General features: G+C 40.0%; 1 protein-coding gene across 1 annotated transcript in view; it reads right to left on the reverse strand.

Moving 5' to 3' along the window:
- Window positions 1–14,225, reverse strand: part of cdc42ep4b (CDC42 effector protein (Rho GTPase binding) 4b) — a 19,079-nt gene extending 4,854 nt beyond the window's left edge. The window contains exon 1 of the mRNA XM_034860373.1: window positions 13,980–14,225. The gene's annotated coding sequence lies outside the window, so the exon portion shown is untranslated. The remainder of the gene's footprint in view (window positions 1–13,979) is intronic.
- Window positions 14,226–16,190: the final 1,965 nt, after the last annotated feature.

Here is a 16,190-nt window from a genome sequence, read left to right on the forward strand (position 1 = left end):
CATAAAAGCTAGCGCTGTTTTTTTTTGTTTGCTCTTGTCCTGTTTGAAAAGAGAGATCATCCCTAAAGAGAACTGCAATCTATCCCCTGTCAAAGGTTTTATCCTCTGTATTCAACAACTTCATTCAAGATTTCTTCTGTAGTTCTCGTGCTGTTAATGGCAGAGATGCACTGTCCCACAACAAAAAGGAAGGCCTAACAAAGAGCAAATGCATTAACAATAGTACTCAAAAAGCTTATTTTCAAATTCTATTGTAAAAGACATTTGAGTTCAAGTTCACACCCTAAATATGTGACCACTGGAATTGGATTACTGTTAAGAAAGCTATTTCAGTAGCTGGATTCCAATTTGTATAAGATTATAGTGTAGAGCAAACAAATGCCCACAACGTCCTTCTGAGCAAACTCTTAGTGGTTAGAATAATGCAGTATTATCTAGTATTAGCTAAACCCTATAATATGCATGCCAATTAGTATCTGCTGTACAAAAGGCTGCTGAATGTGTGACTGACCACTCAAGACAACTAATATGTTCCCTCCCGCTGCCCGTGGTTTTGGATTTCTCTATGGCAACAACAGCAGAGCACTGGCTACAAAGCTAGCTTCCTGTCTCTTAGCCGGCCGGAGACAGCCAGAGAGATTTTGTCCCCTACATGGTGCGATCAACTCATTCAGATGGATGGATTAACCCTTCCTGGTGGCCACATGCAGGGCAATAAGACAATCACCACGGTGCTATAGCTGAAGGAGAATGCCTTTGATGTGCCTTGTCACTCCAAGACATTCAACTCAGCATAAAATATGTCAGTGGGTGCTCAAATATCAAAAGGTGCAAACCCAACACCTTAGTTAATTCTAGGAAATGGCCCATTTAATGTCTATTGGGGCCCCTTGGTGTTTGATGAGGAATAGTTTAACCCCCCCCCAGGATCATCAGGACAGCATTATTGTGGGCATGACAAAAGATGAACTACTGCCTGCAGGCAGTCCTGTCATATTCAGTTCTACCCTGAGTACTTTTTAAAGATAAACAGTAAAGAATGGCGGTTATGTGCAATCTCCTGCTTCAAAACAACTCTCCAGAGACCATTTTAAAAGTCTAAAAAAGTGCTTTAGTCTTCTGCATATAGAACTTTAACTGTTCTTTCGAATAGAGAGAAAACATTTATGCATCTTTTTTCTATTGTTTTGGAAAGTCAATCAATACTTTCTCCAAGTGTTTTCTTTCAGCCCATTGTAAAAAACATACCGGTTTTTATTTTCTAGATAATACAAAAATGCTATGCAAAGAAATCTATTCTGTTATCTTGGAAGGAAAATCTCCTCCCATGTTTAAACTATTCATTGATAGTTGAGCCTAATCATCACTATTAATAATTGTTACCACTTGAAAGAAATAACATTTTTTTCATATTAGTACTTATAATTAACTCAATTGTAGAGGGGACTTTCAGGCAGAGTGGAATATGGTTTTGGTTGTATGGTTTCCAGTCTTTATGTGACGATCAATAATCTCAACCTTTTGGACCTTTTCCCCTTCATGATATTATTACTGCTTTTATCAGCCCTCCTTTTGGACCTTCGCACAGGAAGGACTGAGTGGACTATTCCACTATTTTACTTGTGTGTATGTATTCTCTATTTAGTATTTTTTTGAGAGTGGTGAAGTGGATAAATTGGAATTAATGTTCTCAATTATTTGTTGCTGAAGTCTTTTTGATTTTGTGAACACAGAGAATAATATATGACTTGTTCAAAAATAAATGAAAGTAAAAAAATGTATTTTGCTTCAGTGCCTAGACAGAAGACAGGGAGGGTGACCAGGGATTCCAGTCTGGCCTGTATGGCCCATACGACGCACTCAATTCAGCTGGGGGCAAAATTCCATAGCCGCGATCTTTTTACAGGCTCATGTAGCAAAACAGTTATTACTTGTTCTATATTACTAGGAAACAGCAACTAATATCCACACAAAAACACACATACAGCTGAACATGCTAGTGTTAGAGCACTAAATATGCCTTAGGACATAATAAGTATTATCTTGTTTGGTTTAGTTGAGAATTATTTCCTCAGCCATCGTGCCAGTCAGTGACAAAGTTGTTATGAGACCGAGGACTCAAAGTGCCACATGACTCCCCAGCTCAAACTTAGACAAGTGGTGACAGGGCCATGAATGATTAAGGGCATCTTATGTCGCTGGCAGACTCTGATGCGTGCAGAATGACATCATAACAACCTCCATGCTCATCAGCGTTCAGTCTCACTCTTGTAATCCCGTGGATCACAGGCGCCATACAGTCCTCAGCTATCCCATGCCACTTTCTCTCCTTCCACCCGATGAACAGAGAAAAGAGGCTTTGGCTGCTTATCCAATCACAGCTTGACTACTGTCAAGTTAAAGCAACAGACACACTGACTGCAATAGTTTCAGGGGGTTTTTCTGACTGCATTTACATTTTTAAATTTTTAAAAAGAGAGTCAGTCATTTATTCACAAGGTAGAAGCCTACATGGGCGAATTAGGCCTACAAGGAGACATGTAAAAGATTACCCAACAGTTATGGGACCAGAAGCTATTGTCTGGCAGTTTTGATATTTGTAATGTAAAAAGGGGAATTTAATTAAGATATGCTTCTCCTTCTAGGAAAGCATTTAGTAAAAAAAAGGTGAGCGTATGGTTAACCAAAAATTTTACCAATAGCAAAATAATCACTTCAGATGAAGTCCATTTCCAATACCAGCATTTGCGGAGAAGCAAATACTTTGGTGTTCACTATTGGATTTAAAATACTACAATGGGTGTATTTCCACAAAAACACCCTTGCTTAGTCTAGCTTTAAGTCCTCAGTTATCCATGTTTTGCATGTAGGCTGTCTCTGAGCAGGAAAAAAAACCTCTGCTTGGACCTTGAATCTGCTCCATTGTTCAGTCCTATTGTCAGCAACATTGATATGCAAATGAATATATGAGCCAGCAAACACTATCTATGACATTGCTAATCAATTAATCAGTGGAGCTGCATAAGAATGGAAAGTTCTTAACTCTGACAAAAGAAGGTCGGCAAACTTCATTTGCAGCTACTTTGTGAGGTCTATAACCTCCAGCCCAAACATTGGATTCCCACGGGGGGAGAGGAGGCTGACAGTGTCAGCGAAATAACAACATGAACACAGCCTGTCATTCAGTAGCATCAGTGGTACACACAGTGGATTATACATTTGGTAAGGATGTTATTTTATAAATAAACGAAATGGTTAATATTTTATCTGATTTACAGTTATTCTACAAGTCCCATTGTCGGTGTTAAAGAAAAAAAATTGTTGTGTAAATATAATAAATAAAAAAAGAGTTTATTTATTGAGTTTATTATTAAAGCCTCCATTTCTCTTCAGTGTGTTTTTCCAGACATCTCAAAGTTTCCTCCAGTCCAACATCTAGTCCTTAACTCACTCTACAGTAGAGTTGGGTGGTATCCAAATTTTGATTCTGTCAAACCTCCTCCCTATTTTACTGTGGTATACGGTATTACCGTGACTAATTCAAAATAATGACGTGGCTCAGACGCCGTCACCAGACTGTGGGCTTGGGCCTCCACCGTTCAGAAACTGAACACCAAGCACTGATACTGAAACACCCTCCCTTCTCCTTAGGGAGAAACTCGAAATGCCGCCAAACTGCAGAAGTCGTGTTCTTCTTCGAGACCAGGTCACTCTGTGTGCAACCTGCCATCTCTACCCCCCCCCTCATCTCCACACTGCCTTGTGATGACAATCACACATAAGCTTTTTAGGCATTAAAATAAACATATTTAATATTTAATCCATGTCTCCTACATAAGGGCATTGCATTTTTTAAATGACGGTGAAACTTATACTATTTTTAAGACCCCACGGTATAACCGTATTACCGCCCAACCCTACCGCACAGATAAAAGATGAAGAAATACATTCTTCATGTAGCATACAAAATCGGCCTTGCTTCGCATTATAACGTATATCAAAAGTGAAACAGAAGCTCTTAAAATGTAAATAACTTCTAATTATCTACAATTATGTGCCGACCTGTTACTGACGCTAACACTATGCAGTAATACTTGCATCCTTTGTTCTTCCGTACTACCTTATTAGTGCCTGCTACAGAAGGAACTCGTTCTTCCTGTTTAACATCATATCTAGCCCCACAGCTCTAAGGCTAACCATGTATGATAAATGGAAGGAATATTTTGAACAGACACAGACAAAAGAATGTGTATGTTAAGAAATAGAGGGTGCAAGGACATACCACTATTTTCACACAGGTGTAACTCTGTCTATGAGAAGTATGATCCCACAGTTAACAGATCCAACGCATGTTAAAACACACCTGGAGTGCTCTGTACGTCTTAATTTAACACTCCCAAAGTAAAGAATTTCTGAAAGGAAACATGAGCCATTAACAGTAAAGGTTGTTCCTCCACCTGCACCTGTAAATACCCAGCTGGGAAAACTGAATACTTTAAAATGTTCATTTGGTTCTAATGTCCAATTATGATGTTTTTCCATTGCATGGTAATTACTGTACTCGCCTTATTTAATTGTCAAATTAAAAGAAAAAAGCCTTTGTGTGTCACAAATGCATTATATGTTTATAAGACATTAATGATGAACATAACAATTCTGTTGAGAAAGCTTGAATGTGAACAAAACGTTATTTGAATAACGTTAAAACCCCTGGGGTGCCGTCCTGCACCCTAAAGCATTAAAGGTCCAGTGTGTAACGTGTTTAGTTGTTCATTATCAAAATCGCAGATGCAGAGGGGTCTGCGGGGGTATGCCATTGATTTGACACAGAAGCATAAAATGGCCTTTAGACTTCCACGTTGGGGGGGCTGTGCGTGGTCACAGAAGGCTTGCATACACACTGTGGACACACCGACAGTTTTGTTGTCAAAACATAGAATTCCTCGTGGTAGAATTCTAATTCTGGAAGTACCTGGCCTAAATGCCCCCTGTGTGTTTGTATATTGTAGCGCGTCAGCTTCCAGGGCCCATATGCTGCACCGGCAGAAACAAAACCACGAGAGGATTAAGGGCAGCGTGTTTGACGTTAGCGAATAAAAACAGCATGCCTGAGCTGGTCCTCTGCTCTGTGTGACAGGAGCTCAGAATAGCAAGCTCTACACTACCGTTCACCCAAAAGAACACAAACAAACCGACCTCCCGCTGCCCCAGCACCCAGCCCTAGTCTGTCTGACTCCAAAATCCATCTTCTATTGCTTATGGTGCGTTGCACAAGCTCCTGTTATGACCCCGGTAATACACTCACCACGTGACTAGGGCGAGTGATCTTTTTTATCCTCATATTCAGAAGCAGAATGCAGGCTTCCAAATGATTTCTCTCTGTTTCCAGTCAAGCTGGCCTTTTATCAAGTTATTACTCCTGCACAGTTGGACAAAGATACTGGGTGGGCTGCCATGCTGCGCTCCAGCCAGAGAGGAAAAAAAAAAGAAGAATCTTGGCTAAAAACCAAACAGATAGATATGAAAATGTTTCTTGATTATATAATAAGCCATTGCCCAAAATAAAGTCTCCTGAGAGTTTGTTTGGGGAAAGAATGCCCCTCCTCTCCATGTATGACTAATGTCCAGAGTAAAACTGGAGGGCCACAACCTTAACCATGTACAGCAACAATACTGCAGGGATTAAAAAAAGGAAAGGCACAGATGGAGGCACTGAAGAGAAATACTCTGAAAAGGGGCGGTGGAGGGTGTCACTATTAGAGTCACCCAGTCATGCCAGCACAGTGACAGACGTTCTTTCTCAGTGTCCCGAATGAAATGTACCCAAAACCTCATTATGCCTACAGTGGAGGGATTGTAAGTAGTGTGTGTGTGAGTGTGTGCATGTGAAAGTACATGTCTAATTAATCACGCCCCCATCAGTCTCTGACAAATAGACCACATTCACGACTGAGTACAGGATCTTAGCCAAGTGGTTGAATTAACCGGCCAAAAGCTGCTGGACGATAAAACAAAGCAGAGTTTCTAGTGAGGATTGTGCTAAAAAGACAGAGAAGGAAAACAAAATGCTCTGTTACAGCAAGAAAAAAATTCACATTTGGCTTGCACTATAGTTAATAAGTTCAAATAGTTTACTGGCAATATTGGCCGCTTTTTCTCAAAGACAAATTGCTCAGAATGAGACCATTGGGAAACAAAATGTACCAAAACACCAAAAAGATAAGCCGATGCCAGTTTGACAATCTTCAAACTCTACAAAAACAGGACGCATCTAACCCCTACCACATACACACACACACACATCCAACCTTCATGGAAATCAGCAGGAGGCTTCTCAGTGTGACTGGAAGATAAGTGACCGTTTTCTGCACTGTCAACTTCTTAACGGCTCCTGGCCTTTTTGTATTTTATAAGCAGCCCCCCAACTGAAGTCAAACAAACCAGTTAAAAAGGCCTTAGGCACCGAGCCCTGACTGACAAGATGAGTTAATAAACCCCCATTGTGTTAACTTTAATGACACCAATGGCAAACAACAAAACACTTGATGACAAAAGAGAACACGCGGGCCCACAAACATGGCCACTTCAACCTGATAATAGCAGTTCACAACAGCAGTTGACAAGCTGAAAACCCCTAGAATGGGACAGAGACTGGAACTCATGCTCTTGTAAAGCACATTGTTAACCTAATAGCACCTTTGCTTGATTTACCTCCATCCACTGTGATTTGGTTAGTGCTGAGTTTGAGGCCATTCTCTCTCTCTCTCTCTCTCTCACACACACATTTGATATCTGTGTATGCTATAATCTATTATGGACTAAATATGTACATGGTGGCTAAATTCATGTCATTAAAGACAAAATAGCTGTAAGAGTAATGACACAATTAGTCAATTCATGATTTTGATGACTAAGTACTGTTTGAAAAAAAGAAATGTAATTCACGTGACTGACCACAACTTAACATCATATAACATGGCTGCTTTGAAACCCCTAGATCTGGGGGCCAGATTCCGACAGCTGTCGGGAATCACCACCTGATCATGTCAGGAAAGTCTTTGAGGTATCGTTGGTGTCATCTTACCGCACTCCATCTTTTTCTTTTATTTGGTTTTCCTAAAAATAGCTTTCACATCTGGCCCATCTGGCATGCTACTTTGATTTGGCAATCAAGCAACAACTTGGTTTTCCTGGAAACATGTGTCTGCAAGCATAAAGTTTTCATTAGTGAAGCAAGCACATACAGATGGCCTGTTGTGGCTGTGTTTACATGCATGGGAAGTGTGTGTGTGTGTGTGTGTGTGTGTGTGTGTGTGTGTGCGTGACACCAAGTTTAAAGTCCATCAACGGACACCACTCAAACTGAGATCCAAAACAAACCAACTCACACACCCCCTGCTGATACCCAAACACAACACAAAATGTCTCTGTAACTGAGGAACCAGCTATGTCACACAAATTACAATAGAGAAGAAAGAAAACAAAAAAACAAAGCAGTAGTACACAGGAAGACGAGAACCAAACCCTTTTTGGCACACCCATATGAATGACACCCACGACTGACGGTGATTCACAAAATAATTTAACACAAAGACACATAAGGCCTTTTTTGCACTTATCTATCCGGGTAGTGTGACCTTCTACCACAGTCCGTTCACAGCACTGGATTGCTGACCTAAAATGTCCTGGCAGGAAGATGTTTTGAGTCTTTATTAATACGGAAACCAGCAATTCTCAGGGAGTCAGACAACCATGACAACAGCCCACAATAGTTCACGTACATTTTCCAATTTCCTGAACTAGTTTCCTGGCATGAATTTGTCAGCCAGTGGGCACGGAGGTGGCCGCAGTTACGCCAACAGCCATCCTTTGTCTTTTCAGTACGCTTGAGAGAGAAACCACCTGTTTCTGTTTCCATACAGAGCTGAAAACAATGAGGGCTCGCTGGACTGTAACCTGGCTAAAGCCTGGACCATAATGGACAGCTGCACACTCATGTTTGTTTTCAATATATGACCGGCCAGTCATAGTCAACATATTGCATCACCCATGGCCCTGCTGCTAAAAGCAATATTGTGTCAGCAGAGACGGTAAACTTAATGCAATCATACATGGTTAATGTTGAACTGAGTATTCATGTAGCTCAGCGTAAATTATTTCAGGAAGACCTAACTTTTAATCAGTACACTCCTAAATCAATTCAGCTGTTATCCTAATACATGTACTTTATGCTGTGTATAACTGTCGCATATATGCATCTAGTCTCTCCTGATTTAAATATAGCTCAGCGTTAGATCTTTCAGGAAGACCTAATTTAATCAATGCTCTCTTCCTAAATGGAATCAGCTGGTGGAGGCGTTCATTTGCAAGGGCCAATAACAGAGTCACAACCCTGCTTTGAAATGTGCTGCTGTCGTTGCAGGAAAAGAGTTCAACCCTCCACATCCCCTTCCACCTCCAGTCATCTACTCCAGCTGACAGGTCCGGAGACTCCTACGATCTGGTCTTCAGGCTCCTTCGTCGCACCACCGATGTCTAGATTCCATCCGGGGGTCAGATGGTTCTCTACCCCTGTATAGATACCCCTAACCTAATTTGCATATCTGCAAAGTTGTCTCTCTTGATTGAAATAGAAGCAAGCATGACAGAGCTGACGGAGTAATAACTGCAGTTGAATGTTGGATTTTAAAAGAAATGTACAACAATGAAAGGCTGGTCAACTGAGTTTCTTATCAGACACAATTCAGCAGATACACCTTTTGTAATCAACTGCTGGGTTAACCATTCTAACCAGTGTGCACAGTATGTGCTACAAAATATTAACTTATTGAGGAGATGACAATGTATGCTGCTCATGAGGTTAATGCTCAGTTTCAAGGTTTTCAAAGATAGCACCTTGTCATGTTAAAGGAAAATGATGTTATTTGTCAACCCGGGTTATATTTTTGTCCATTATGGCTATTGGTAAAGATAACATTTTATTAAATGGGGTCCTTAAGAACTACTCTGTGAATAACAACTACAATCAGGGCAAGGAGTCAACCAGACTAAAGTCAACTTGACATCATGACTTCACGTGAACATACACAGCAACTTTCTTCAGCTGAGTGGCGTGTTATATGTACGCATTTCGAGCTAACCGCGTGAATGTCTACGCTGTATACAGCAGACGTAAACGTACGTTGTATTTGATGTAAGTTTGCGTGATTAACACGCCAATTTCTACAAGTGGCGTGTTAACATTAGCGTAAACATTAGTTATCACGTTAACTTACGGCGTATACAGTGGACGGGTTAGGTTTAGGAAAAGAATGGGGTTGGTTATAGTAAAAGAATAAAGTGACTGTTGGGTTTAGGAAACGTGACACAATTACCTGTCTCCTGGGTAAAAGTCCTGTGTTTTACCCATCCACCACCCCAACCAACCTCCTGCGCAAACCTTCGCCCTTTCATATTACTCGCTACAGAGTACATTCACATGCAATTGCAAGTTGATTTGAGTCAATGGAGACCAAACGGTGTTGACAAACACGCTACAAAGCAAGTATGCGTCTTGATAACACGCCAATCATGGCATACTAATTGGCGTGTCACACAAACGCCATTTCATAAGATCAGTCTGCTAAAGTAAACACAGAAAGTAGTAGACTCTTTAAAAAAACTGTAGGAGGCTTGTGATCTTGTGTGATGAAGTTTATCTTCCTAAAGTCTGGGTTTCCTTTCTCTCTCTTCAATGGAGGTGGCAACGATGCCGCATCATTAGGACCAATAAAGAAATGTGCACAAATGGATAGATAAGATACAGGTTAGAATTTCCTTTCATCAGAGCCACTGTTATTAGAACCCACAAGTAAAAAAAAAAAAAAAAAAAAGCAATGACACATATTCCAAAATATGTTTGTAATAACATAGGATTCCTGAGAATGTGAGTTGGACAGGTGTGCCAGCTTATGATGACGTTGTTGTGGTGTTGTCATATGAAACAAAAACCACAGCGGATGTTCTGAAACCTTCGCAATGTGGGAACAACCCACTAGGCTGGCCATTTATCTCAGACATGAACCGGTTTTGCGCTTTAAACAATACAATTTAAAGAAATCCAAACTATGACAGGTGCTGCAGTACATTTCAGTGCTACAGGTGAGTCTCAATGATGTGCTATTTAAACGAAGAAAGTATTTATTAGGCTATTTCCCCCCACAATGGTTACGTTACACTGACAGTAACCAAAACAAAAAGGCAAACTGGCACATGGTTGTTGCACTAAAGAAAGTGAAAAAGTGGGCCCTTTCTTGGGAATAGCCTTGATATAGCCTATTGTTGTTAAATGGGATGGTAAAGGCCATGTGGTATCACTGTGCCAGAATCAGCTAAGGTTTCTCTCTGAGTAACAGGGTATAACATGGATTTTCAGGGTGTGTGGCACAAAACCCCTGATTAACGGTTTTGACCTCTTTAACTTAACATACAAATTGTGTAGTTCCATAATAATTTCAAAATATAATTTGAAATACATCCACACTCTTGTAAGAAATAAAATAGAACATGACTTTCTAGAGAACAATAAGAAACGTAAGGCTTTGGTAGACTAAATCAGTTCCCTATCAAGGAGCCGCAAGACAAATCTGTGGGGTCGGAAGCGGATTAACAGGATAGGACAGCTAACGAGAATGATCTGGTTACTGTTTCTCTTGATCAAAGTTCAAAGTCCCATATAGTCTTTTTAAAGATTAACCCTCAGCATGATTTCTCTTAAAAGTTCACGGACCTTGCTGGTTTCTTTGCAGGCCAAGTGAATCCTGTAATTGTCTGAGACAAAAAAAAAAAACTCAGGGAGTTTAACAAAAGCCTCAATGCTTTCCAGTATCAACAGCTGAAAAAAATTACACATCAGTTGCCTCTGAAGTGATTAATACTTCCCAGAAACTGGGAGGATTCCACTGCTTCAGAGCTCTGGATTGCATTACTAAAACTCTTACAATAATGTTATATTTATATAATTTACAAGTGATACATGTATTTTACAGCTGCCATTTTGAATTCAACTCAGAGTTTACCTATAGTGATAACTTAAAGGTCCCATGGCATGACAATTTCACTTCATGAGGTTTTTTAACATTAATATGCGTTCCCCCAGCCTGCCTATGGTCCCCCAGCGGCTAGAAATGGCGATAAGTGTAAACCGAGTCTTAGGTATCCTTATCCATATCCTTATGAGGTCATAAGGGGCAAGGTTACCTCCCCTTTCTCTGCTTTGTTCGCCCAGAGAATTTGGCCCACCCATGAGAGAGAGACATCATGGATTTCAAACGAGCAAAGTGGCAGTTGGTCAAGCCTAATGGCACATACTAAGGAAAGCTCGTTGTGGGACTGGCTCTGGTGACTGTAATTCTGCTCCAAGTTTGAATTTTGGGAAAGACTTCAGATATGATATTAGGGGACCACCACGGTCTATATAGCAGCATCCAAAGAGCACCATGTCATGGGACCTTTAAAACGTGATCTTTTGCTCTCAGCAAAATGTCCATCTTTGTGCCGTTTATAAAAACACAGTAATTATTAAATTAAATTATTAAAAAATGCTTACGATTCTTAAAAAAGTTTTACTTCCCTCTCCCAAACTATAAGACCTTTTGCGCAGCCCATGTTATTGTAATAGAGCCATGCAGAAGACCAATTGTCAAGACATTCTCCATCATTCCCTGTTTGCCTCCTATGGAGCGTGAGATAAAGGCGGGTGGATTACCAAAGCCGCAACCAATTTAAATAGTCATTTCCTGAGGCATGGAAAGCAACAAGAACATGCAATATACTGTAGGTTATAACATCTGACTCCATTTATCTAATTTTCATTTCTTTTCTCATATAAAGAAAAGCAAAAAGTTTATATTCCATACATTAAACCTACACATAATACTGAATCCAGGCAGATAAAAATACTCAGTGTTGATTCACAAGGAAATTAGTTGCCCTCCACTTTAACAAACTGCTTGTGAAACTGCTTTTAGTTGGTGTTTTCTGGAGTGCAAACGAGTCTAACTGCCTCTACCCAACCCCCACTCCTGCACTCCCTCTTTCAAGTATAAAACTGTAATGACCTCAGCACAGTCAGAGTCGGGCAGGTAGCCAGTTTCCTCACTACGCAGCAGCAGTATCCTACAGAGCTAACTGAAATAGCCTCCATTGCAGGAAAAGCACAGCCAGTCTGAGATCTCTCACACACAAACACGCACGCACACACACGCACCTCCCCTCTGACTCTGCAGCGCACACAATAGATCTTGATGGAGATATATCTGCCTGGCAGCTGTGGAGAAGTCATACATGGAGCTGAAAGGCCTGGAGTGTGTGTGATAATGCAACACTGTAGTCACGGGAAAAGACAGAAAAGCAAGAGGACGCTTGGAAAAGTGGTACTGCTGGTGTGATGGTGATCAGGCAGAGTCTGACCTAGGACTAAATCTCTCCACTTTCCTCAATTGTCTTTTATCACAGAGCTACCAGTACAGTGTTGGGTAAATGATTCATCCAGCAAAGTGACAAATTCTGACTGACCTCAGGGCTGTTAGGGTGTGGTTGTGTGTTTGTGTGTATAGGAGGAGGTCAGAGGGCAACAGTCGTACAAAGACAACACCAAAGCCAAGCCCGTTAGTCCTCCTGCTTTTGTCCAGACTGTCGCTTTAACAAGAACGAAGGGTTGATTACTGACGATGAGCAAGGAATAATTAAAGTGAAAGTTATAAAACGGATCTGCAGACTTTATGGTCAGTGAAGTTAAAGTCATGAGCACACTACACGGCTCGATTAGAGCATGATGACCAAGGCCGGGCAGGTACACAGCCACGGTGGCAATTCTAGAGTAAATTACCCAGTTCATCGGGCTTGATGACCAAGAGAGGCAAGTGTCAGGTCTGTCAACACAAACAGGAACAGCTCACTAATGATGCAGGAAAGTGGGCAAATTTGGGAGTGAGGAATGAGTCAAAAGTAGCTGGGCAGTTTTTTGAGCTCTTAGTAGATTGCCAGAGAGTAGCAGAGTATTATAAGTCCATCTGACAACTCTAATTTAAACCACATCCTGTAGCTGGAAATAGTTATTTGGGACACTTTTTTCAGACTCTGCCACCTGGTTCCCACAATTAGGCATCTACAAATTCAAAAATGAAGTTGTTAGTGATTCTATTGGTATTTTTCTTTGTGTGTCCAGAGGTCTGTGGACACTTGGTAATATCTTTCTAGTAATAGTAGGAATAAAAACTCCTTTCATCAGCTTATTTGTTATTATTGTGATGTTGGCCTTGCCTCTAAAAAAGAAAAACAATTATGTAATATCATAAGTTTGTATACAAAGCAGAATTTCTTGCAAAATGGGTTCCTCTGTGTCAAACCTAACGCTTCTATATTAGGAGATCCCATGCCATAAAAAAAAAAATTTGAGGACATAAACTGAAAGCACCGTTAAAACCTATTTAATAGCAAAGTTCCTAGAGTGGGTAAAAAGATGCAGATCCACATGAAGCAAGCCGAGAATACCTACGTATTCTGAAACAAACAATATATATAGTAGATTACTTTTTGACCCAAGAAAATTGGCGATTTCATAATGTTTTAGTTTGCTTTTTACTTTCCAGTCTTTACTAGGAAGGACACAGAAGACGCTAAAGGGCTCATTGTTGTCACTCCATATAGGACAGCCAGGCTCGATGGGACAGGCTCTATGGGACACCAAGGCGCTGATTGACAAGGCAGGTTTGACATTCAAATGAGATGCAGATTTCACATAGTTGGCTTTATTTCAACCCAATCCGTAATTTACCCCACAGAATAAACTAAATGTTGTATTAAGACACGCTGACCGCCGAATGATTACTAAAAGTCGTCATTAGCATAACTAGTCGATATAAGTATAATACGACAGCGCTAGGTCACTCAACCCATGTCTATGATTCAAGGCTTAAACAATAACAAAGAAAGGTTACCTTTCTTTACGGTCCGAGCAATAGCGAAGTTTAGGTTATATTCCACTGGGCTTTCCGTAAACACTGGACAGCAGCAAAGCTGGAAGAGAAGCTTCCTCGTACAGTCAGCTTAGTTTCCCAGGCAGGAGAAGCAGAGTTGGGACAGGACAGTTCCCTTGTTGGAGCTCGAATGTCCGTTCATGTGTGTGGCGCACAAACCGCCCCCCACCCCTTCCGCCTCCTCCTCCTCTCATGTGCCGGAGAGCACCACCTCCTGCTGCGGTTTAAAGGGACAGAGGCCCATTTATCCAAAACACAACAATAGAGTGAGAAGACGGAACTTCAACTTGGTGGGGTTCCCAAGCCAAGTAATTGTGATGAAATAGGATCTTCAAACGGTTACGTTTTAATGAATAGTTAATCTAAACTTTTTGCAAAATGCGCATTTTCACATTCTTGCCGATTACCTAGTGACGTTAGCTGGTTAGCCAGCTAGATAACAAAATCGATACCACTTACTGTAGCTAGCTTAGTTTAAAGACACAAAATCTGACTGCCAGCACCTGAAAGCGCACATATTAACACATTATCCTATCGTCTGTTTCCGTTGCCAGGCAATCAGTCAGCCGATGGCATAGTATACTTTGTATGACTTTTTCATGACTTTTTATGACAAATTGTGCTATGACTTTTTAATAACTAACTATAGGCTAATACTTTTTGTGACATAGGCTAGTATACTATGGATTTATAGCTTTTCTTTATGATCTTTTATGAAACACTATACAAGTTTTTCATGATTTGTGACATGCTATAGGCTAAGTAACGATATGATTTTTTCTTAACTTTTTGTGGCATACTTTTATGACTTTTGTTCATGACATTTCTGACATAATATACTATGACCGTTTTTAACCAAATGTTGACGTGACGTTCATGACTACTGTATGAGATAGGCTACTATAATATAACTTTTTGCATTACATTGTTATGGCATATTATGACTTTTTCATGACTTTTAATGCCATACTGTCCTATTATGTTTTTTATGACTTTTTGTGACATATACTATGACTTTTTTTATGACACGCTATACAGAACTTTCTGTCCAATAATAGCACAAGGCACCTATCTTCACATGAACTGGGAGTGCTTTCCTGTTGGTCAGTTCTGGAACAATATTGCATCCAAAATGTCTGCCTTGTTTAATGTTACTCTGCCTGTGACTTTTAACGTCTTGATTCTGAATGATCTGTCAGCCTTTAAGCTCTCTTGAACACAAAAATGTGCTGTATGTGCTGGACTTACAGTTGCGAAGACAATTATTGCAACCCATTTGAAACCACCTCATGACCTGTCTATCGGTGCATGGACCCCTTCCTTCTTGGATGTAGTTTATTTGGAACTCTCTCATATGGCTTTGTGGAGAGCCAGGAAGGACTCTGGACACTTGGCTGAGCATCACTGAAGCTTTGAGGTCCGCATTAACTTTATATATGAAGAATTTATCCAAAAAGGTATCAAGGTATTATCCAAGATCTTCTCTGACGTCAGATTTGTGTTGTAATAAACGTATATTTTCAAGTAAGCACAATGGAGCCTCATTGTGTTATTTATTTATGAATTGGAGATTGTCCTAAAGTAGGGTTCTGCATCACTATGCTATGATTTTTTCATGACTTTTTATTACTTTTTGACATATTAACTGACTTCATGAGGTACAATACTATGTCTTTTTCACTTTTTATCTACATGCTCTACAACGACTTCAAGAGGTACAATGCTATGACTTTTTTTTACTTTTTATCTACATACTATACTATGCCTTCATGACATAACATACTACTACTATTTCGGCATACTATACTATGACTTTTTTATGACTTGTTTGGACATGCTATACTGTGACCTTTTTCAACCCACTATACTATAACTTCTTTCTTCATACATATACTGTGACTTTTAGTATGACATTTTTTCTTTTTCTTTTTTACATACTGTACTATGACTTCTTTACTTTTGTCGGTATACAATACTATGAATGTTTTTGGATAGTTTTCATCATACTGTAACTTTTTATGATTTTTTTTTTGACATACCATAGTATGACCTTTTTATGACGTTTTTATAGTATGACATTTTTATGACTTCTTTTTAACAAACTATAGTATAACTTTTTTATGACTTTTTCCGACTTACTATAATTACGTTTTTATGAATTTTAATGTTGAC

This window comes from Etheostoma cragini, chromosome 21, assembly GCF_013103735.1.
Source record: "Etheostoma cragini isolate CJK2018 chromosome 21, CSU_Ecrag_1.0, whole genome shotgun sequence".
Taxonomy (NCBI): domain Eukaryota; kingdom Metazoa; phylum Chordata; class Actinopteri; order Perciformes; family Percidae; genus Etheostoma; species Etheostoma cragini.